Source organism: Balaenoptera ricei, chromosome X (genome assembly GCF_028023285.1).
Source record: "Balaenoptera ricei isolate mBalRic1 chromosome X, mBalRic1.hap2, whole genome shotgun sequence".
Lineage (NCBI taxonomy): Eukaryota > Metazoa > Chordata > Mammalia > Artiodactyla > Balaenopteridae > Balaenoptera > Balaenoptera ricei.
This window is the reverse complement of record NC_082660.1, coordinates 7,037,012-7,061,965: the sequence shown is the minus strand read 5'-3', so window position 1 is coordinate 7,061,965 and position 24,954 is coordinate 7,037,012. Positions and strand designations below refer to the sequence as shown.

Below are 24,954 nucleotides of genomic sequence, written 5' to 3'. Positions count from 1 at the left end.
AGCCCACACACCACAACGAAGCCCGCGCGCAGCAACGAAGACCTGACACAGCCAATAAATAAATAAGTAAAATAAATTTATTAAAAAAAAAAAATCATCAATAGATCTTTAAAGGGGGGCTTTTAAACACGTTAAAGAAATGCAGAAAGAACAAAGAAAAGAAGGAGAAAGCCATGAGGATGGACTGAAGAGGTGAAGTGAAAATAGTGTGGAAGTGTAAGGACAGAAAAGGACTCCTCAGTACACATACACATAGAGTGTCAACTTCTGGACCACGTAAATGTTTTTTACATCCAAAAATATCCTTACTCTCCAAAGGTTCCGGGAAGAAGAAAGAGGGAAGGGAAAGGGAGAGGAAGAAAGAGAAAGAAAGGGAAAGAAATTTACTGTTCGAGAGAGATAAAGCAAATATGGCAAAATGTTAACAACTGATGAATGTATTCTTTACGTTTTCCATGGGTTTGAAATTTTTCAAAATACAAAGTGGAGGAAAAGAACGGAATAAAGCTTGGCTTTAACTGAGTTATTCTGCCCTCTGACACCAGCTCCACTGGCTACTATTTGTCTTCAACAAAACATCCAGTTAGGTCAGTCTTAATATTGAAATAAAAGTTCAAATTATTCTTATTTAAAAAAAAAAAAAAAAACACCAAACCCACTGACTCGGCACTTGTGTCGAGCTGGATATTTCTGGTTCACCGTGCGAGTGTTACTAGTCTCTCCAAGTCTCTCTGGAGAGCTGGGCTGGCGTGCCCATCCTCCCCCTGCAGACTCCGTGAGGCCTGGCCTTGGGCAGGTGACCTCGAGTGTGGCAGAGTGAAAACCAGGCCAGAATCTCCACAGACATCATGCACCCCCGGATCCCCAGCTAGGACACCTCCCCAGAAAGTCTCACAGATCCCACAGGGTAGCAAGAGGCATATTTCTCGTGCTCCTGACTGAGCAAATACCTAATGATTAGTAGGAGTTAGGAATATATATTATTTTTGGCTGTGTTGGGTCCTCGTTGCTGCTTACGGGCTTCCTCTAGTTGCGGTGAGCGGGGGCTACTCTTCATTGCGGTGCGCGGGCTTCTCACTGTGGTGGCTTCTCTTGTTGCGGAGCACGGGCTCTAGGCACGCGGGCTTCAATAGTTGTGGCTCACGGGCTCAACAGTTGTGGCTCGTGGGCTCAGTAGTTGTGGCTCGTGGGCTCTATAGCACAGACTCAGTAGTTGTGGCGCACGGGCTTAGTTGCTCCGTGGCACGTGGGATCTTCCCAGATGAGGGCTCGAACCCATGTCCTCTGCCCTGGCAGGCGGATTCTTAACCACTGCGCCACCAGGGAAGCCCCCCAGATTAGCCTTTTAAACCCCAGTGAAAGCTGCACAGAACTTCTCATTCTCGCCCTTTGTTAGTGACCTGCTCCTTAGACAAGCCTTCCTGGAGGCGACATGTAAGAAAGAGCACTAGAATCATCTCTTCCTTAGGGAAAGCACTTCCTTGAGAGAAACCCCGAATACCTCAGAGTTGCGCCAGACCTACAGCCTCAACGTATGACAAGACACTCCCTGCACACGGGCTGAAGCCCGCTGGAAGGCTCTGGGCGATTGTGGAGACGAGTTCAAATCGCGCACTGAGCTTTACAGCTGGGCGGAGCACTGCTGTCTGGGGCCCGAGAGGGCTCTCATTCTGGCTCCGGTCCTCTTAGTTTTCCCCCTTGTGGGACACCTGTGTTGGTGAAACGCTTAGTTCTCCTAGTTTAGAGTTTCTTTTTCACACGTGATCTTCGAGGAGCTGCATCTTCCCTGGCACCTGGCTGATTCAGATACCACCTCAAGAACCTTTCTGGGCGGCTGCGACCTGGCCATGATGGAGAGCAGGGGCACGCGGTTGTTGGTTTTTGTAAGAGAAGCTTGTGTTTGTGTGAGAATGTACTATTTTCCCCTTTCCAGGCACCACACCTGGCACCTAGGAGACCTCAGCTAAGTCCAACCAAATAAATTAGAGAGTGAGATTTCACAGAGGGTCCTCACGCGAGTCCCTTACAACCACTGACAGAGCAGGAGAGCTGCATGCCACCATCATGCAGACGACACACCCTAATGTCTCTGCACAGCCTGCCTCCTGTCGTGTGCCTTCAGTCCACTGGACGGGCGCACACCCTGCCTCCTGTCGTTTGCTCTCAATCCACTGGACGGGCGCACACCCTGCCTCCTGTCGTTTGCTTTCAATCCACTGGACAGGCTTGCATACCCCACCCAGGATGTGAGCTGGTCCGAGAAGGGCCGGGGGAAGAGGAGGAGAGAAGAAAGGACCCAAACCTCTTACTCACAATCAGGAAAACATACATTTGATTCCAACAGCTCCAGCACCCCTGCTGCCTTGAGAAGTGAGACCCACAGGGGCCTTCACGGTGGCAGAGAGGGATGGCCGGTGCACCTCTAAGTCAGCTGATTTCCTGCTCCGTCGCCTCGTCCCACCCACACAAGACACCCACGCAGGCACCCAGAACAGTCGTAAATCAAGTCCAGGGCGGCACAGAGGCAGCAGGGACATTCGACTGGAATGCCAAGGCACAGGTGCTTGTCACCACTCACCGCGACTTCCAGACCCGTGAACTGCACTTTTCTTGCTCCTCAAACGGGGCAACAAGGCCTGGCCTTCCTGTCTCACGGAGATGCACAGAGACGTGCTGAAAACCACAAAGCACGGCAACCGTTCACTATGATGAGCGCTGATGGGGGAGACAGGCCGAGGGCTCACGCTGCACTCGCCCGACGCGCGCCCAGGGACTGAACAGCTGAGCGGTCACAGCACGAGCCCACTGACAGCTTCTCGGGACGCCACAGTTCCCTGCCATCTGGGGCTCCCGTACACACCAAACACACAGCGTCGTGCAGAATCCCATCCTCACTCTACGGTGCAGTCTGAGACAGTCTAGCACGTGGACATTTACCAGGTTTTAACTGTCCCTGCCCTAGCCCTCTTCCTAACTGTTCCCCAGTTTCTTTACGGGGAATTTCTTTTCCTCTTCTGTCTCACCCCCCATAGTGCTGGAAACAGAGGAGAAGTGACCATGGCACGAAGGAAGACCCAACTCCCTCTCACTCTGGTCTCTCCCAAGGTTTTAGGAGCAGTCGAAGCACAGTGTTCACAAGCTCATATGACTATGAAAATCTGCAAAAGCAAGACATGTTAGCATCAGTGATCAGGTAAGTCCTCTGACCCTTGCACTCTCTCTCCCGACCAAGAGAGGACGAGGGGAAGCGGAGCCATCTCGATACATCCGCCCTGGCTCAGCGGGATACAGCTGTGAGATTCACACACGTCCCCTTGTACGGCTGCGTCACGGCTGGCTGTGCCGGAATTAAGAATGGCTTCCAGAAATACTTTATTTTAGGACAAATTATCCAATGTCAGGGCACAGTGGGCAGTGCCAGATGGACTAGCATGATATAAACTGCATGAGGGCAGAGGAGAAACAAAACTGGAAACTATCAAAGCCAGAAGCTAGCCTATGGAAAATTCTTCCACAGAATTTTTATCACTTATCAAATCATCTGTCAATTTTTACCATTTATCTCATAAAATTACTAGAGACTTTCCAAAGTTTAAGAAGCCAAAAAAGTTCACACCACATTACCCATAATGGGCCATGAATCACCATAACAGCAGCAGCAGCTGGTCACCAGGCTACAGGAAACCCTGAATGGTGTATTTCCTCTATGGAAAACGATACTGTAAAGCCACTGTCATAGAAAGAGGTCACACCTAAGAATACACAACTTAAGAAAAAAAATGGAAGAAAACAGAGAAGCATCTCAGGCCATGAATTCATTCATAAATGTTATTTTCCCAGAATGCGCTATCTGCAGTACCTGCCAACTTTGAAAAATTGTCTAAGTACTTACGCCCCTCAAAACCTGGCGAGGGCAAGTCCTTGTGGGAAGACTGCCAGGCTGGCTCTACTGAGCCCCTGGTCTAGCCTAGAGATGGGCACATGCTTCCAGGTCAGCCAATTAAATATGCACATGTGCACGGGCACGCACACACACATACACACACACACACACACTTTGAATCTTGAGGTACTGACACAGAACAGAGATGTAGTTGGAGTTTCTTTGATGGTCTTGGTTACACTGGCGTGATGATATCTCGTTCCTGCCGGAGCGAGAATTCTCAATTCTGCAGACTCTCCTTGATCCCTGCTGCTCCCAAGACTGGCCTCACTGCCCCTCTCCAATTCCTGAGGGTCCAGCTTAAGTCAGGCAGGAACTGTTTCTCTTGTTTAAAACCAAGAACCCTACAGGATACTCACTGGATCTACAAAGGGATATATGTCTCCTGGTATACCAACATGCCCAAGATATATGTGCTTATGTGTGTGTATTTTATTAATAGGTTTGTTTTTGTTTAAAATCGAGCTGTAAATAAAGTACACACAACACACATGCTTATAATTGCACGCAAAACATCAGGAAAAATACACAAGAAACTATCAACAGTGTTTACTCTGGGAAGTGAGATTATGAGGGAGAAAGAGGCTTTTACTTCTAACTCATACCCTTCAGTACTCTTTGAATTTTTAAGTAAATAAACAGCATGTACTATAATAAATGCATACAAAACTAAAAGGAGGGCCAAACCTACAGAATAAACTCTCACCCATGAGAAACGCTTCATCTCCTCTTGAATCTTTTTCTCCCCCTTCCTTGTAAGGCAATTCCCTCTGACAATATTCACCCTGAGGCTCATCTCCGTCCGTGGGCCAAGTTCAGTCTAACCACCCAGTGTTCCAAGGAGCAAGACAGAAACCTCTTTCTCTCAGAGAAGCAGAACTGAATTGCCAAATCTAGCCTTAGTAGCTCAAGCTCGACACACCGACTTTCCCACGTTAGGTGCTTCACATTTAATGAGTAAAAAAATTCACGAATGAATGAGTTGCACCATAATGAATGAGTTGGCCTTATGATCATTTGTTTCTACAATATTGAATTAGTACAGCTAATTATAGTTAAATTCCACCAAAAACACCTTTGCTTTTTTGTTTCGTTTTGTTCTTACATTGCTTGATTCCCAGCTTCCTTCTTTACCCTGGTGAGTGAAATTCTCTCTTTAATTGTTCGTTACTTACACCTCATACAAACAGTACATTCTTAACAAATGCTGGAGAGGGTGTGGAGAAAAGGGAACCCTCTTGCACTGTTGGTGGGAATGTAAACTGATACAGCCACTGTGGAGAACAGTATGGAGGTTCCTTAAAAAACTAAAACTAGAACTACCATACGACCCAGCAATCCCACTACTGGGCATATACCCAGAGAAAACCACAATTCAAAAAGACACATGCACCACAATGTTCATTGCAGCACTATTTGCAATAGCCAGGACATGGAAACAACCTAAGTGTCCATCGACAGACGAATGGATAAAGAAGATGTGGTACATATATATGATGGAATATTACTCAGGCATAAAAAGGAACAAAATTGGGTCAGTTGTAGAGACGTGGATGGACCTAGAGACTGTTATACAGAGTGAAGTAAGTCAGAAAGAGAAAAACAAATATCGTATATTAATGTATATATGTGAAATCTAGAAAAATGGTACAGATGAACCAGTTTGCAGGGTAGAAACTGAGACACAGAGGTAGAGAACAAATGTATGGACACCAAGGGGGGAAAGTGGCGGGGGGTGGTGGTGGGATGAATTGGGAGATTGGGATTGACATGTATACATGAATATGTATAAAATAGATAACTAATAAGAACCTGCTGTATAAAAAAATAAAATAAGATAAAATTTAAAAAAAATAGTACATTCTGCCTTTATTACCAATTAGAAAGGAAAAGCAAAGTTAGAGACTGGGAGAAAATTAACGCTGCATTCATATTTGATTAGACTGATAGAAAAAGCATTTTTACATCCTTAACATGACAATGAGAGAGGGATACATATACAATATGTTAGACCAACTAATAGTAACAGTCCCTGGGGCTTGTCATTAAATTGGAGGGTTTTCCAAAGAACACCCCAAGCATTAGTGAATGCATAAGCATCTTCTCTCCCACTTTTATCCGTAATAAAAACTACAGAGAAAAGAAATCCTGCCTAACCCACTGAGTTTGGATTTGATTGTAATTAACTGTCCTTTCGCACCTGTTAATATAAAACATTTTGCTATTTCTAAATTAGCACATATTGGAAGGGAAGATCATTTCCTGGGGCATCACTTCCCTCAGCTGCTCCAGCCTTCTACTAATGAGCCCAAAGTATTTAAATTTAACCCTGGCGAAGAAAGATTAACTTTACAAGGAGGAAAACACAGCAAGACAACTTCACAGTTGTCTGTGAAGGAGCCAGTGCCAGAGCGGGGCCTTTCTGGTTCACAGTTTCTCTCTGGCTTCACCTGCCAAATGACTTGATCTCTCCAGCACAAGAAACAGATTTCAACAACCGTTACTTAGGGCACTGGGAAGCCCGGGCGGACCGTCTGGCTCTGACCATGTCCTCTGAGTGTGATGCTCAAGCTCTAGCGTGCCTTGGTCCTGTGACTCAGTAGCCACCCAGGGTGTGGTTTCTTTGTAACCTGCACTCCATGCCTCGTCCTTTGTCCTGGTAACCCCCCTAGGACACTAGACCCTCTAGAACCCGAATCCTGCCTGGCACATAGTAAGTGCTCAATGCGTGTGAGCTCTGACAATGAAATAATGATGATGCTGATAAGCTACTATGATCTCTGTCCACAGGGTCCACAACTTCACTTCTTGTGCCAAATTCTCCCCGAGCTACACCTAGCACTTGTGGTATCTGTACAAACTCTGGATGTTCTGCTCTACTGCCAACTATGGATGTCTTCTAAGATTCCACCCAGAACCAAATCTACCCCCTGGCACCTTTCTGAGCCCACCGGGTCAGTCTAGTTCTAACTCAGCCTACTGTCTACATGGATTATCTGCAACTGATGGGACATGCCCTTCCCGTGAATTGCTAACAGGGGTGGATGAGAAGAGTCAACCGCCTGGTCTTCACCTGTTTGCCCGAGCACACGCAGGTGCCAGGCTCTGTGGGAGGTACAGGACTACACGACGAATGTGACGCAGCCCTGGCTGTGACACAAGAACAGTTTGGTGTGGAGAGACATATATCTATAGACTATCATAAAACAACAGAGACGCGCTTATAACAAACTGCCCCTGGCATATTATAAAACACAGACCAAAAAAAGCCATCTGGGTGGGAGACAAAGGCCTGCTGGAGAAGGTGATACAGGATCCAAGTTTTAAAGAAAACGCAAAGTTAGGAGGAAAAGGGAATAGGGACCATCACAAAATGCCCCTCGTTTATAACAGAAACTAGCCTTTCCCAAGTGCCCACGTACCAAGATTTTCACCTGTGTCCATCTCATCTCATTGAGTTCATTCAACTACCTTATAAAGTAAATAGCGTCAACTCCATTCTCCGGATTCACAGACCAAGGCAGAAAGGTTACCTCGGCCAGGCTCCACACCCATCCAGTGGAGGAGCCCCATTCCACCTGATCCGAGTCACTCCCAGACCACGCAACTTCCAGGACACCTACGACCTTCGCGGGACCACAGTATCGTGACGAAGGTCACAAGAAGGGCTTGTGCCTTTAAACAAGTTCACACGTGCCCAAACATTCCTCTTCATCCCCAAACACAATCTCTCCTCTCCCTCGTTGCAGCCACTCAAAGGCCCGTGAAGGGTAAGAAAATCAACACCCTAATTCCCTCTTGTCAGTCCCCTTCAACCTGAACTCTACCCTGCCCCTCCTCGGTCCTCCCGTTCCAGCACCATGTTCCCTGAGCGTCGGCAGCCCAGGACCACCACGCGCTCCACCTGCCCGCCGTCCTCCGCCCTAGCCGGCGCTGACGGCAGCAGCCCCGCGCCTGCCTCTCCCAAAGGTGCACCCACACCTCGGCATCCAAGCATGCAACTTCTCCCCTGGCCACCTTTACCCGCCAAAGGTTCATTGGTAGATAACAGACGTGCTCTGGGGTCTGGACACGTGACACAAAAAATATAAGAACAAATACCATTGAGGAAACTGATACATAAGACAGAGCTGGACGCTCCCGTCAACGCTTTACTATAAGAAAAGTCACATAAACCAGGCAGAAATTATTAAAACTAAGAGAGCAGCATGACTGTCACGAAGACAGGACCCTTGAGGGAGGAAAAACAAAACAGAACAAAATTCAGACAAAATAAATCAATCTCCATACATCATTATGTTTAAATAATTAACGGAACCCTCAGACACCAAACAGCACAGATGCGCCAGTGGTTAACACTTAAACTCCTCGAGTCAGTGTCCCGACCTGTCCATGGCCCTCAATGTCAGTGACCTGATGTCAGCTGCACAGATGCGCTCCCACCACCTCGAACGGGGGCACATCTTGAGGCTGCTCGTGGTCACAGAGAATCACGTCCCTTCCAAAGTCTTCAATGCTGCAAGTTCTACCGTGCCACACACCTCTCCCACGAGCGGTGCCACAAGCCCCCATGCGCCTCTGCAAACTTTTTAAGTATAAATTGAATTTAAGTTCTTAGCAGCATTATTCAGAGTAGTCAAAAGGGAGAGATAACCCAAGTGTCTATCAACAGATGAATGGATAGAAAAAATGTGACTTATACCCACAATGGAATATAATTCAGGCTTGCTCTCTCTCTCTCTGTCTCTGTCTCTCTCTTTCTTTGGCTGCGCTGGGTCTTCGTTGCTGCGCGTGGGCTTTCTCTAGTTGTGGCGAGCGGGGGCTACTCTTTGTTGCGGTGCGCGGGCTTCTCTTTGCAGTGGCTTCTCCTGTTGTGGAGCATTGCTCCGCGGCATGTGGGATCTTCCCGAACGAGGGCTCGAACCCGTGTCCCGAACCCGTGTCCCCTGCATTGGCAGGCGGATTCTTAACCATTGCTCCACCAGGGAAGTCCCTGATTCAGGCTTTAAAAGGGAAGTCTGACAAATGCTCCAACACGGAATGAGCCTCAAGGACATGATGCCAAGTGAAACAAGCCCATCACAAAAGGATGAATACTGTATGCTTCCACTCATGAGTCACCCAGAGTAGTCAAATCCACAGAGACAGAAAGCAGAATAGAGGTTATCAGGGGCTGGGGGAGGGGAGGAAGGGGAATCATTGTTTAATGCGGAGAGAGTTTCCATTTGGGCAGATGGAAAACTTCTGGAGATGGATGGCTGTACAACCACGTGAACGTAGTTAAAGCCACAGAAATCTACATTTTAGAATGGTTAAAACGGTAAATTTTGTTGTATTTGTTTTATCACAATAAAAAAGGTAAACGAAATTTAAAGTTCAATTCTTCTGTCCCACGAGCCCCATCTCAGGTGCTCACCGGCCTCACCTGAACGGCTACCACGTGCCAGCACAGATCACTGAAGGTTTCCGCCCCTGCAGAAAGTGAGTGGGTAACATGGGTTAGTGGCTGCTGACCACGTTTCCCTGGACTAAGGAACTGGCCTGACCGGTACCTCTGAAAAGCTACATTCCCATATTGAACCAGCCCACTGTGCTATCCAGCGTGCATTCATTCATTCATTCATTCAGCAAGCATTGCTGAACACCATTCATCTTGGTGCCAGGCACTTGGTCCGAGTGCTGATAAATAAAAATTATCAAGACATTCTTGGCAGCTAACACTTCCTAGGATGGTGGAGGAGCACACAGTTTAAAGAGAAATCACAATGTAACGCGACATGTGACCTTTCACCCATATAAGCCAAATGCTAACTGCCTCCGGACTTTGTTCTTTCCAGCACACATTCCAGAATGCTCTACGTTGCTCAAGGGCCAGCTCCCTAACCCAGTGCAGGCAGGTCACGCTGCACCTAGACTTCTGCAGAGTCTCCACTTCTCTCCTCCCCACCCAAGAGCTCATCTTCCCTCCCACTGTCTCAAAGGAAGAATTAGCCTTTACCTTCCCAAAGTTAATCCCGCCAACACTTCTTGATTCCATCCTCTCCTGCCTGTTCTGGGCCCCTCTCCATCCTCATCTCTTACCTCTCCGTATCCATAATTCCAAAGGACCCCCTACCCTTAGTCTACAGACAAGCTCAACTTGCTCTTAGTATAGGGAAAGCCAGGTTGTCCTCTCCTTTCCAATCCAACAGGGCTAGGCAAACTACTTCGGAGAAAGGCCAGGTAATAAACTTCGCAGGCTTTGCAGATCACAGGCCATCTGTGCTGTATATTGCTCTTTACCCTTCTTTCACTACTCTTTAAAATGCAAAAAGCGTTCTTAGCTTGGGGGCAGGGTGGAGGTGTACAGGGATCTGGCCCGCGGGACACAGGGCGCCAGCTCGATCTACATGGTACTCTCAGATCATTTTTTCTTAGGTACAGTTTTTGATGTGTCCCTTCTCTGTCCAAAAAGACAACACTTGGTGGTCTCCTCTCTTTCCATAGAGTAGGAAGGGTGGGCCTTCAATACCCCAACCCACCCTCTGAAAGTCCCAGCTCCCTCTCCCCTTCAAACACCTTTGAGCACCACCCAAATGGCCCACTCCGTGCCACCCTCCTTGTCCTGCCACCGGGCTGCGACCACACTGTCTAGTGATCCTGGCCCAGATCCATCACACGTGCAGAGCCCCGTGCAAACGCCACCACGTTTACAAAGATCACTGTCTCCAGTTACAGTGACCTTCCTGGGCTGCCACTAACCCAAGCTTCCCTAACCTATCGTGCCATCTCCCCAAGACACCGAGAACAAGTTATTCCTGATATGCTACAGTTGCTCAAAGAAAGTTTTCTTAAAGAATGACAACTCTCAACTTATACAATATTGTAACTCAACTATACCTCAATTAAAAAGATTAAAGTAAAATGCACCTGCCCACACAAAGAAAGAATGAGAACTCTCATCTCCACGGGGGCATCAGAAGCAGAATTTGAGCTGTTCTCACCTTGATCACCACTAAGCACCACCACAGCAGGGCTGCACAATTCCTTGTCTGACCTGTGAATCAGAGAACCGGTTCCATTCCTCTGTCTACTGGGAGTGCCTCTCAGGAGAGGGCATACCCCATAGGCCATCACCAAAGTCACCTATTTTTATATGATCACTGCTATGGACTGAACGTTTGTGTCCCCCCAAAATTCAGACGTGGAAACCTACTCCCCAGTGTGACAATATCTGGAGGTGGGGCCTTTGGGAGGTGATTAGGTCGTGAGAGCGGAGTCCTCAAGAACAGCAGTAGTGCCCTTATACATGAGACCCCAGAGAGCTCCCTCAGCCCTTCCACCGGTGGGGACACAGCAAGGAAATGACCATCTGTGAACCAGGAAGCAGGTTCTCACCAGCCACCAAATCTGCCTGCACCATGATGCTGGACTTCCAGCCTCCAGAACTGTGAGAAATAAATTTCTGCGGTTTATAAGCCGGCCAGCTTACGCTATTTTGTTATAGCAGCACGAAGGGACTAAGACAAATCACCCCTGAGCAGATTCAAAGCTCTCAGGTGTCTGGGTAGTCATCAATGTCAAGACCAGCATCAATTAACAAGCATCAGGGGTTAATGCTCCTCAACACAGCCGAAGCCTTTCACGACACAGTGCAGACTGCAGGCAGGTCAAGGTCATTCTTCCACTCACTCCACAGGTACTTAGTAAGCACCTACTATATGCCAACACAGTGCTGGAGAGTGAGGTACAATAGGAAGCAAAACTGCCTCTAACAGCAAACTCTTTAATACAGCCAAACAAGAATGCGACGACATTTCTGAAACCAACATACACAGATCACGCAAGACAGTACACGCCTCAACGGTAAGGACCAAGATCCCTGAGACGCCCCACCTGGCCACCATGCTGTGCTTCGCTCAAAGTGAGCGCTCAATAAATACCGGCCACACAGAACCGCGCTCCAAATGATTACATCAAAAGCCTTTGGTAACTCTGGAAGGAATTAGGACTGACCTTTGAGTAATTACTTCAAGACTGAAAAAGGAACAGCAGCAACGCAGAGCCTCAAAACCACTCCAGGAATAATCAAAATAAGAGAAAGATGTTTGGGAACAGATTCTGCTCTTCAGTTTCTGTTAAAGGGAGATGGCTCTCATCCTTCAAGCAGAAGAGAAATTAAAGTCATCGCCTCAATCCAATAGATGGAAAGTGTCTTTATCGTGAAAATTCAATTAGCAGTCTGTGACCTCCACGTCACTTCTCGGTCTGTAGCTCCACTCCCTTCCCGCTGAGGTTAAATGCACCACAGAGGTCAGGAAGCGCCCCATTTAGAAGATGCGCCCTCGCCTTTTTAGAATGAGCTGTGCTTTGATTTTACACCTACGCTAAAGAGGCTGCTGGGTCAACGTTTATACGCGGGTTCCATGGAAATTATTTCGCAATTATTACCTGTGTGTACCAAACGGAACTTATTTAAGTTTCCAGGGTATTGGCAGTACGACACCACCACCACATGATAAAAGTGCTCAATTCCAATGCCTGGCCAAACAAGAATTGTCCAGTACACTTAAAATCTGATAGCTTTTATGTAACAGCCACTTAATAACTATCATAATACCTGCTTGTAAGGTACTTTAAAACATAGAGGGCGTGGACTGAACTCATCATGGGATAAGAATGCCTGTTGCTGTGCACTTCAAGCTGTCAGACTTCATGAAAAATCATGGCACAACTGGGTATCTGACTGGTATAATATGGGTGCCAAGGCGCTCACTGGCTAATTCAGGCTGATCAATTTCAAGCCATTCTAGTGTAAAGAGTGAATTATTCATAAACGTTTAGGGAATAAATCATATGACCTTAAACATTCATGCCCCCCACCTCAATTTCACCAATCTTTGTCACCGATACTCTACTGCTGGTCTGTTAAATGTACATCACTGTAATCCTCCCACACCCATGATTCCATTCAAACAGCTCGCTCTAAATAGTCTTTTCACAGTAGGAATGTACAGAGGTACGCCTGGATACAGAACTTTATATAGAGACTAGTCTATCTATTTATACCCAAACAAAGAGAATACAAAGCACGCTGTTCATTAATACTAAGCACTCAGTATTAATGATACCCATTAATGATGGGTCTACTGACTTCTAAACCAGTAATATACAAAGCACGGATCTGGGATGAACTCAACCACAGCCAGAGGAGGTCTGCTGGGTGCTCCCCACTCCTCTCCAAGGAGCACCAAGTACGACAGCCAGAAGCAGAGCCAGTGACCAGGTCGGAATTTCTGGCAACCTGACCCTTCTGGCCTGGTAATTTAGCATCCTTCATGTTTTCAAAATACCACAAAGCATCACTCTGTCCTTACTTTGGGTCTACTGTGTTCGAGGCAGTCCCTTTTTTGCCTTAGAAATTGCGCTGGCCTTAGTGCCGCCTAACACGCATCAGGAATGTCCACAGAGGAGTCCAGAGCAATCTGACGATTTTCTTTGTGCTTAGAACTTGAAAACTGCATTTTCTCAACACCGGGAAAAAGGGAAGTATGTCTTTTCATTGAAGATTTTCACTGAGAAGGAAACCAAAGCTTCGCAAAAACTGTCTTCCCAATTTATCTCCCTAACATCAGAACATTTCTCTGAAGTGTAGCACTGACATTTACAAAATTTCGTTTAGACACCGTTAAGGACCATAAGGTTTCTCCGAAAAACCAGAGGGGAGGGGGAAGGGAATGCATGGTTACGAAATAAGAAGGTAGAGAAAACCATCCCAAAGGACGCAGAAAGGAAACACGCTCTCCCATATCCGACACACCTGTGTCAAGTGTTCACGCTGTTAGAGCTGAACCGTGTCTCCCCAAAGCTCAGATGCTGAAGCCCCAACCTCCCAAGACCTCAGAATCTGGCTGTATTTGAAGACAGGTCTTTAAAGGGATGATTAAGTTAAATGAGGTCACTAGGGTGGGTCCTACTCCAAGAGGACTGGTGTCCTTGTAAGAAGAGGAGATGAGGACACAGACACACACAGAGGGACAACCACGTGAGGACACAGGGAGGAGACGGCCGTCTACACGCCCAGGAGAGAGGCCTCAGGAGGAACTAGCCCTGCCCACGCCTGTATCTCACATTCCAGCCTCCAGCACGGGGAGGAATAAACGTTTTGAAGCCTGCCCCACCCTGTCTGTGGCACTTTGTTACGGCAGCCCTCGCAGACTAATTAATACACGCTATGCCATGCTCTGTGCCAGGCCCTGCTCTCGCTCCGAGGTATGGACAGAAAAAGCAGAGGGGAAGAGGTTTCACGATTGGTCTTGCCCCGGGCCCTCGTGTGTTTGGGTGGAACTCCTCTTTTTTCTCTACGCCTCTCTTTTCTCACCTGTATAATGGGATAATATGACATGAAGGCCATCATTAGGATTTCCTGAGAGAGTGAATACGCAGTACCCAACAGAACTCCTCATACATCCCAAGCACGCAATGCACACTATCGTTTTTAAAACTGGGCCGCACCCAGGCCAATTCAACCTGTCTCTATGAGGTAGGAATTGGGCACCAGAAAAATCTGTAAAGCTCCTGGGGGCTGGGGCAGAGGTGGGCACACAGGTGGAGCAGAAAGATGAAGATCAGGAAGCCCGCCGGGCCCAAAGGCTTTTTTACCTTGAATCTCACGACGCCCTTGTTAAATCCACACTATTATTATTCCCAAATTAAGAACAGTGGCCAGCGCTGGGGCAGTTCTGGCAGAGGGTGGGAGAGGCGGAAACAGAGGTAAATAATCTTTTAGGCGCGCCGATCCTACGGGACGGGACGGCCCAGGGGAGATGTGTGGGGGCAGCAGGTGACACTGCTCTGAGCCCAGCAGAGCCAGGGCGGGGAGGAGGGTAGCGGATCAGTGAGGCCTCACCCCTCAGGGGGATCTGGAGTACCCCCTGGGCCTCTCCTGCTCCTCATCCAGTTCACCAGCCCAGCCGGCAACGTGCTCACATCAACACGCCCGTCCCGGCTCCAGGGTTACCTGCTGATTGCCTATGGGACCGCTTTACAAACAGCCCAGGGAAAATGCTCCTACAGTGACTGTGTTTAATCTTTAATGTGAAACATTCCATTGTTTGAGAAGGGGAGCTGTTTCTAATTGAATACATCTAAAAATACGATGAGAAGGTATGAATTAAGGTGAAAGGGTAAAATGTGCCATTGAAAAAACAGATGTATTTTGGAACAAATCCAGAAATGTCTTCCTCCTGTTACATGTTAAGATTTCATGGGTTGAAGTCAAGCCAGAAACACGCATATTTGTGATGGAAAGACAAGTACTATTCCTTAAAATTGAGAGACCAGCAGGATTTTCTCACTTTATTCTGAAAGAAAAATGTAAATATTTTTGAAGGGGTAGCGGGGAAAAAAGGAAACATGCAATACTTAAAAAAAAGAGCACTGTTTTACCGCTTTAAAGCCATGGATAATTTAAGAACATAAAAATATGTGATGTGGTCTGTTCATTAAAGTGTAAGATTTAGTATAAATTGAATTTTAAACTATAATTTACCCAGACAACAATTTCAAATGTAATGACTGAATATGCTTTAACTGCTTCTAAATCCTGCTGGCAAAATTTAAGGAAACTCTTAATTTCTGCCAATTTATTAAGAAGCAGGCAAACTTGAGTAGAGAAAAAAAATCATTAATAAAACTTTTCTGGACTTGGTGACCCCACAAGGTCAAGCAGACCCAGAAGCTACTTGTTTAACAAAAGAAGAGGAGCCAAGATGAGAGAAAAGACCACCTCATTCCATTAAAATAACATCTGGCTTCTTATCAACATATGTTCATTTGAAAGACAACGATAAACAGGATCCTTCTCATGTTCGCTTTTCAAAATTACCCTTTTAAGTCGAGGAATTCATAAATGCTTTTCCCTCACGTTTACGAGGTTTTCTATTCTGTCCTGGGTTGTGTTTACGCCTCCATGTGGTGTGTTTCTAGACATTAACCTGTTCATCCATGTTTTGGAGAGGAAAAGCATCTGGAATGGAGATTTCCTACCAGTTTTCACCCACAGCCTCCTAAGCCCTTCTTGCTCTTCTTCCCTGTCAACAGCCGAGGAAATGCAGCGCCCACGACCGAGGGTGGCGTGTCTCAGCCCTGGAAACCAGCGGGACTCCGGCTACTTCGTGGGGCAGCCGTGCAGAACCGCAGACTGCACTCCAGCTCATCGCACCCCTGGGGGGACCATCCTTCAACCAGTCTGAAATTCTGCATCGCGGGCCAACGCTGCGTGTGCGGTCACCCCTCCCAAGACGGGTGAGGGATGAGTGAAACAGGAAAGGGAAATGAAGAGGGACAAACTTCCATTACAAAATAAGTGGGTCACGGGGATGAAACGTACAGCGTGGGGAACACAGTCAGTAATAATGTCATATCTTTGTATGGTGACAGATGGTAGCTAGACTTACCGTGGTGATTATTTAGAAATGTACAGACATAGTGAATCACTATGTCGTGCACCTGGAAATGACACAGCGTTGTAGGTCAATTAAACTTCAAAAACGATCAAACAGACAATCAAAGTCACAGAAAGAGAGATCAGATTTGTGCTTACCAAAGGAGGGGGCTGGGAGGAGGTGGAAGTGGACGAAGGCAGTGAAACGGTACAAACTCCCAGTTATAAAGATAAATAAGTACTAGGAATATGTAATGTACAGCATGGTGAATATAATCAACACTGCTGTAGGTTACACATGAAAGTTGTTAAGAGAGCAAATCCTAAGAGCTCTCACCACAAGGAAAAAGTATTTTTCTCTTCTTCTTTTATTTTGTATCTATCAGAGATGATGGACGTTCCCTAAACTTACTGTGGTCATCATTTCATGATATATGTAAGTCAAATCATTGTGCTGTACACCTTACACTTATACAGTGCTGTATGTCAATTACATCTCACTAGAACTGGGAGAGAGGGGGGGAAAAAAAAAAAAAGACTGCCTTTGACTTCTGGATCCCAGAAAGCTGTGGCCACTGCACAGAGCAGGGGTGGCAAATGTCTCCTACAAAGGATCAGATAATAAATATTTTCAACTCTGTGATCAGGACAGTATCTGTAGCTACTACCCACTCTGCCCCCAGGGAAGAAAGTCTTGGGGAAAACAATGCGTGTGGCCATGTCCCAATAAAACTCGATTTTCAAAAATGGGCCACAAAAGTAAATACTTCCCCTGACACAGAACCTTATCAAAATCTCACTTCAGGCACTTCCTTTGTGATTAAATTTTAACAAGTCATACCCTGATTTTTAAACAGCTTTCCAAGAGAAACAAAAAACAAATGAAACAATCAGAGAACTTCCCGCCTCAGTAATTTTTCAATGCCGGTTTCCCGAGAATGGTCAACAACAGACTTCATCGGGGCAATGGGAGCTAGACTGTGCTGCTGAGATCCCCCCAAAGGGCAGCAGTGGCCTTCAGCCAAGGTCAGGCGCCAGCAAACGGCCAGTGGGGGGCAGTTACAAGGGCATCTAGACTGCAGTGGGGTCGCCCGAGGCCCCGTGACTCCCTCCCAGCCCGGCTTCCCCTTTCCCCGAACCTAGCCTCTTCCCGCCTCTCCCACCCACAGGTGCTGATCCTGAGAGCCCTCACCGGCAGCCCGAGCCTCCCCACCTCGGAAACCCAACCTGCGCAAGTGGGCTCGCCTTCTCAGGGGGCCCCCAACTCCGAGCTAAGCCAATGAAGAAAGCCTGGTGAATTCTGGGTACCATTCTCAGTGTTCCCTCCTAAGCTTCTATTTCACAGACGTTTTCCCTAATTCAAGACGCCAACACCGTACAATTTGTACTTCACAATCAAGTGAGCTCCAGGGCCTCTCAAGGACTCCTCACTGTTCAAATGGGAAAGTCTGTGTGTTCCTAAGACTTCCTTCCATGAGGACAATGCCTAGGAAACTGTGCTGAGCTAAGGGTGAACTTCCCTGGTGGCGCAGCAGTTAAGAATCTGCCTGCCAATGCAGGGGACGTGGGTTCGAGCCCTGGTCCGCGAAGATCCCACATGCCGCGGAGCAACTAAGCCCGCGAGCCACAACTACTGAAGCCTGTGCGCTCTAGAGCCCGTGCACCGCAACTACTGAGCCCACACGCCACAACTACTGAAGCCCGTGCGCTCTAGGGCCTGTGCTCCGCAACAAGAAAAGCCACCGCAATGAGAAGCCCACGCACCACGACGAAGAGTAGCCCCTGCTCGCCGCAACCAGAGAAAATCCCGTGTGCAGCAACGAAGACCCAACGCAGCCAAAATAAAATTAAAAAAAAATAAAGCGATAAAAATGACTTTAAGTAACCAAAGAAAATCTACTTTCAATAACTTATTTGCTGGTATATAACAACAGTGGAATATTATTCAGCCGTGAAAAGGAAGGAAATTCTAACACACCCTACAAAATGGATGAACCTTGAGGACATCACGCTCAGTGAAAACAAGCCAGTCACAAGAGGACAAACGCTGTGTGACTCCACTTCTATGAGGTCCCGGAGTCATCAAATTCACAGATGCAGAAAGCAGAACAGTGGTTGCCGGGGGTTGAGGAGGGGAGCGGGCAGCCGTTGCTTAATGGATACAGAGCTTACTTCCGCGACGGGAAAGAAGTTCCAGTGACTGGCTGCACAACAGTGAAAATATCTGTCCATATAATCAATGGCCACTTTTTGCCACACGGTGTCTAGATATCATATGGTCCGAAAAACCCAAAATTCTGACCATCTGGCGTTTTACACAAAAGTTTGCTGACCCCTGAAAAAAATGAACCAAAATATCAAAAAAAAAATTTCTAATGCACATGTAGGGTCAGTGAGTAAATCCAGGCTAAAGGGATTATGGTAAATAAACCCTTTCTTTTTTTAAGTCACACTGCAATTAATAAAGCAGTGATGAGATCTGAATAGTCCTTTTCCTCAAAGGGCCCCGTACAACAAATGTGTCTCTGGTCCTTTTTCCTTTCTTTCATTAAGAATAAACCACGGTAGGGACTTCCCTGGTGGTCCAGCACTTAAGAATCCGCCTTCCAATGCAGGGGACACGGGTTCGAGACCTGGTCGGGGAACTAAGATCCCACGTGCCGAGGGGCAACGAAGCCCGAGTGCTCTAGAGGCCACGTGCCACAACTAGAGAGCCCACGTGCTGCAACCAAGACCCGACGCAGCCCCGGTATCTGAGGAAGCACGGAGGACATCTTCAGAGGTGCTGGGGGGTGTGTTTCTCAGCTACAGTCATGCTTCAAAAGCCCAACCTTTAGAAGTCACATATGACCCAGCAGTTCCACTCCTGGGTAGATGTCCAAAAAAACCAAAACCCCTAATTTGAAAAGGTACATGCGGCCCAGTGTTCACAGCAGCATTATTTACAGTAGCCAAAATATGGAAGCAACCTAAGTGTCATCAACAGATGAATGGAAAAAGATGTGGTATACATACAGCGGAATATTAGCCATAAAAAGAACGACATCTTGCCACGTGCAGCCACATGGGTGGACCTGGAAGCTATTATACCAAGCGAAGTAAGTCAGACAGAGACAGACAAACACTGTACACTATCACTTATATGTGGAATCTAAAAAACCAAATGAATGTACATAACAAAAAAGAAACAGACTCACAGATATAGAAAACCAACTCGTGGTTCCCAGTGGCAAGAGGGAAGGGGGGAGAGGCAGTGGAGGGGTAGGGGAGAAAGAAGAACAAACCACTAGGTATGAAATAAATAAGCTACAGGGACATTGTCCAACACAGGGAACAGAGCCGATATTTTATAACTGTAAGTGTAGTATAACCTTAGAAATTGTGCATCACTGTGTTGCATACCTGAAACTACATTCAACTGTACCTCAATTCAGCCAACCAACCAACCAACCAACCACGACCTCCTGCAGACCTCCCACCCAGCTTACCAACAGGGAAAGCAGCAGGGGAGAGGGAAGAAGAGGGCCAGTGGGCGAGCGTGCAGGGGTCACTGACAAGCAGGACTTGCCCCCTCCTGGCCCATCTGAACTCCCACCCAACCTCCAGGTCTCAGCTTTCTCCTGGCTCTGCCCAGGGGGAGAGCCCGTCTAGACCTCTAGAGCACGGCAGCTCCGAGATCACCGGGTGCTGCCCTCTGGTACCCTGGTGTGGTCTGTAAGTGTTTTTCCATACCTGTCTCCCCCACCTGCCTGACACCTCCAGGAGGGCAAGAACCGACGCCCTCGTTTCCCTTGACATCACCAAAAGCAGGCCCCCGGCTTGCACAGATTCAGCTACCAAAAGTATTTACCGAGGAAACTCACCACCTGACCTATGGATGAACAGAGCAAACACAGAATCACGCTGAAAGGAAACCGCTTCTTCCCAGAACACACGTATGAACAAATCCATCATCCGCGGACACGGACACTTAGTCCAACGCATGTCAAGAAAATGAGGAGAGACTGCTCTGAGATAGAAACAGCCTAATCACGTGCACTGAGAAGCACACAGACCTACAGTCAACGCGTGTGTGGGCCAGAGGACCGCCAGCCACAGCCCGCGGGCCCAACGCAGCCCACTGCCTGTTTTAGACAGCCCACGAGCTAAGGATAGTTTTTACATTTTTTAAGTGGTTGGTGGGAGGAAAAAAATCCAAAGAGGAATAATCTTTCGTGAGACATGAAGACTACATGAGATTCCAATTCCAGTGGCCATAAATGGAATCTCACTGGGGCAAGGCCACGCTCAGTTATCGGATGGGTCAAGGGCTGAGCTCCCACTCCCGGCAGCGGGGAACGGAGCTGCCTGAAATGTGCGGACTTCCAGGGCCAAAACAGGTACGACTCGGCCCTACACAGACAAACGTCACCAGCCATGAAGGCAGAGATCCCGGGGCCAAGGCCAGGCCCCAGCACCGCCTGTGAGGGGGCCGGGTAGGCCCAGGGGGCAGGCTCTCCCACAGCCACGCCAGGAAGGGACCAGGCAGGACGGCCATCCGCAGAAGGGGGAGGGAAAACAGGGGCATCATGTGTAAAAGCACACGGTCTCTTCTGCTGGTTTTGTGTGCTTACTCTGAACTCATCTGCACCTCTCACCCCAAAATGAGCGGGGAGAAGTTCAGTAAAGCTCCCAGAGCCAGACTTCTGGTGAGAGCTGGCTGGACTTTACAAAGAGACTGTGTTCTCTCTCTCTCTGTCACACACACACACGCGCGCACACACACACACACACCCTTCATTCTGAACCACGGTGCACTCGTTACTCTGATTTCTTCCACAGGAAACAGGACTAGAAGGGAAAAATAAGGTAGGAATGTCCCCGTGCGCACTCACATCGCTAAATCCTTCAGCATTCAACCCTCTCAGGCAGAAAGAGGAAAAATAAAGCCAAAACAGCCTGCACTTCAAACAGGATTGGGCCTTGTTTTCACCCAAAAGCTCTCTGGGAAAAATTATTTACCCCATGCGAACAAGGAAAAATACAGAGAGTGCGTGCACGCCAGAATATCTGATTTACATAATGACTGAAACGGCAGCCTGGCTGGTATTGTTTTATGGGTCACATACGCTTTAAAGACCAATACACATTTATATTACAGACGAAATGGGTTATTTCCTCCGGCTCATAATCAGCTCTTAGAACACAACCGAAGGCAAAACAACACTCAGAGGAGACTATATAGTTTTTCCACTAGAATCCAGATAATTTCTTCTTAAAAAGCAAAATCTATAATGTAAATCTCAGTGAAAATGTCTCCTTATTAAGCAATCACACCCCACTTGGATACTCTTGGGAAGGCCTCAGGAGCACAGGCTCACAGCATTCCCCACAGTATCTGCTGCTACAAGTTAAAGTTACGTTTTCACTTTTCTCACTGGGAAATGTGTCCAAACGCCTAGGAATGCAGAGTCCAAAAAAAAAAAAAAAAAAAAAAAAGCATACATTCAATTCAATAATTATGGATAATATCTTAAATACTCAAACCAAGTAAAGCTAAGTCTCTGCCCTCAAGTCTAATAGGAATTTAAAAGAAATACACTTTAAGACAGGAATATAAGCACATAAGCGGAATAGAGCGTTACCGGTTTCACTGGAAGGGGAGTGAGGGGAGAGGAAAACTGACAGAAATCAAGAAACCTAATAAATCCCAGAGTCTGGTCTCTAACTGACACCCTCCTCCCCGTGTCCTGGACCACCCCCTGGGCCAAGTAACCACTCCTCTAGAATATTCTAGTAGGTGTCATCGGTCAACCCACTTCGCTGTTGACTTCCTCCAAATCGTCCTCCACTGAGACGCCAAAGCCCACCTCAACCTGGCATTCCCCTCCACCGACGCTGCCCAGTACTCCAGGGTAAGAGCTAACTGCCTAACTCAGCTCACAGAGGCACGGCCAAGGGGCCCTGGCCAGGCTCTCTCCCCCTCTGCTCGTCCACTCCTGGCCAACCTCAGGACCTTTGCATAAGCTGTTCCTTGGCCAGGCATCCCTTCCCACTCCACTCACTCCTCAGGTCCCATCTTAAACGCCCCCGCCCCTGTGACTAATGAAGACAGACTCTCACAGCTGCCTGGATTTCCTCGTGATGCTTATCACTGCTGAGATCCCATAACCTTTGTGTGCACACGCTGGCTTCCCTTGCCCCTCTCCGGTGGGGCTGCCCACACCACGGCAACAAGAACCTCATGTGTTTTCCTCACCGCTGTGAATCCCGAGCACCTAGGGAAGCACTCATCACACAGAGCTGACCAAGTATCCGTTGAATGAATGACTAAATGAGTGGGTGAGAGGAAGAAGCCACAGCTAAGCAAGCATTTTCAGTAGGTGGGATATTAGTTGGAGGTAACAGAGCAGAGCGATGCGGTCTCCGCAGCGACAGAGGTGGAAAGTTTCACGTGGGTTCCGGGAAAGTCAGTCTCCCGACTTGGCTGGAATTTACGTGCGGGCCAAAGTTCAACGGGGTCAGTGAATCTGGATGGGTTTTGCGGAGGGAGGGGAAGCAACAACTTTATTTTCACTAACCTTTCACCTAACTCCATTAGAAACGTAGGCAACAAGCCCTTGTGGAAACAGAAGACTCCCAAGATTTTCACCAATAGGAACTGCAGACATTTTCATATCAGGTTACAGATGCCTCAGAGACTTTAAAATACTGCTGACACTCACCACTGCTTGGAAATGATGGTAGCGGTTAAAGCCATTGTTAGATAGTGCTATTTAAAATGTTCAAAAAGCACCTATCAAAGAATCGAGGACTTCCCTGGTGATGCAGTGGTTAAGATCTGCCTGGCAATGCAGGGGACACGGATTCGAGCCCTGGTCCGGGAAGATCCCACATGCCGCGGAGCAGCTAAGCCCGTGCGCCACAACTACTGAGCCTGTGCTCTAGGGCCCGTGAGCCACAACTACTGAGCCCACGTGCCACAACTGCTGAAGCCCGCGTGCCTAGAGTCTGTGCTCCGCAACATGAGAAGCCACCACAATGAGAAGCCCGCGCACTGAAACAAAGAGTAGTCCCCGCTCGCCGCAACTAGAGAAAGCCCGCACGCAGCAACGAAGACCCAACGCAGCCAAAAAAAAAAAAAGAATCGAAAGCAGGTCTCAAAGAGATGTTTGTACACTCAGACTCATAGCAGCATCATTCCCAATAGCCGAAAGGTATAAGGGACCCAAATGTCCATCAACAGATGAGTGGATAAACGAAATGTGGTCTATCCATACAGTGGAATATGATTCAGCCTTAAAAATGAAGGAAATTCTGACACAGGCTACAACAGAGCTGAACCTTGAGAACATCATGCCAAGCGAAATGAGCAGACCTAAAAGGACAAATGCTGTATGATTCCACGGATAGGAAGCACCTAGAACAGTCAGATTCATAGAGACCGAAAGTGGAGTAGCGGGGGCCAGGGGCTGAGGGTGCGGGCACGTGGAGTTAGTCTTTGATGGGGACAGACTTTCGGTCTGAGAAGACGCACAAGTTCTGGAGACGGACGGTGTTGATGGCTGCACAGTAATGGGAATGTGCTAACACTGAGCTGTGCACCAGAAAATGGGTGAGATGATGCATTTCACATCAGGTATGTGTCACCACCGTGAAACAAGGAAGACAGCAGCAGGGTGACAGCACACAGGAATTTTGTCTATGACAGCACTGGTAATGGCTTCCCTTGCCAACCTATCTATCTTTTAATGCACTTGAAAATCCCACTCTGAGACGCCTCCAAGGCTTCGACGGACAGCTGAGGGGGTCCACACACAAAAAGAAAGCTGAGGACCCTGGTCTCTGAGAAGGGGACAAACAAGGAGGCTGTTCAGAGCCTTGGGCGCAGAGGTCTGAAGTCAGTATCGCCGAGCGGGGGCTCACCGCAGTGCCTCCCTGACACTGCTGCTTGAACACTGGGGTTCTGGGGAGCCCCTCGGGCAGCTGGGGGACGCAGGGAGGGGGAACGGAGAGGGCGGGGTGGAGCCGCGGCCAAGGGTCAGGGGCCCCGGGGAGGGCGCTGGCAGAGCCTGGGGGGCGGGGGGAGCGGTCCCCACAATCTCAGGATCACAGCGACTCGGAGGAGTGCTTCTTCAAAGGCGGGGTGGACGCCAGACTGCACGTGGTCCAGGAGAGTGTGGGGTGAGAGGGGAAAGGCAGGGGAGTGTGGAACTGTGCTCTGAAGAACTGTGATGAGGGGGAGAAAGACAGAAATAGAGCGAGAAGCTAGCGGATCAAGCAAAAGGTTTTGCTGATGTTTCATAATGCTCTGCTTGTGTTTGCAGCGCTAGACTAAAGGCATTAGGGAGTCTGCAGAAGATAGAGGTGCGAGAGGTTTTGTTTCCTTACAAAGCCTACAGTTTTTAACAGATCCCAAACCACATGAATTCTTACTGAGCTCACAAAATTAAGCCCACGTTTTCAACATGTTCAGAAACCCCTGCTCACAGATGGAAACTCTGAGATGGCCTTTTCCTTTCTGAAGGCTAAATATCAACAGAGAGGAGGAGGGCTTGACAAGAGCTGACATTTAAAGATGCGAGGCGAGCAAGTGAGTTAAATGGAG

The 24,954-nt window shown here is 47.9% G+C and overlaps 1 protein-coding gene across 3 annotated transcripts in view; it reads right to left on the bottom strand.

Annotated features, from left to right (window-relative positions):
• TBL1X (transducin beta like 1 X-linked) overlaps nucleotides 1-24,954 on the bottom strand; it is a 226,923-nt gene that overhangs the window by 164,871 nt on the left and 37,098 nt on the right. The gene's annotated exons all lie outside the window — the stretch shown is intronic.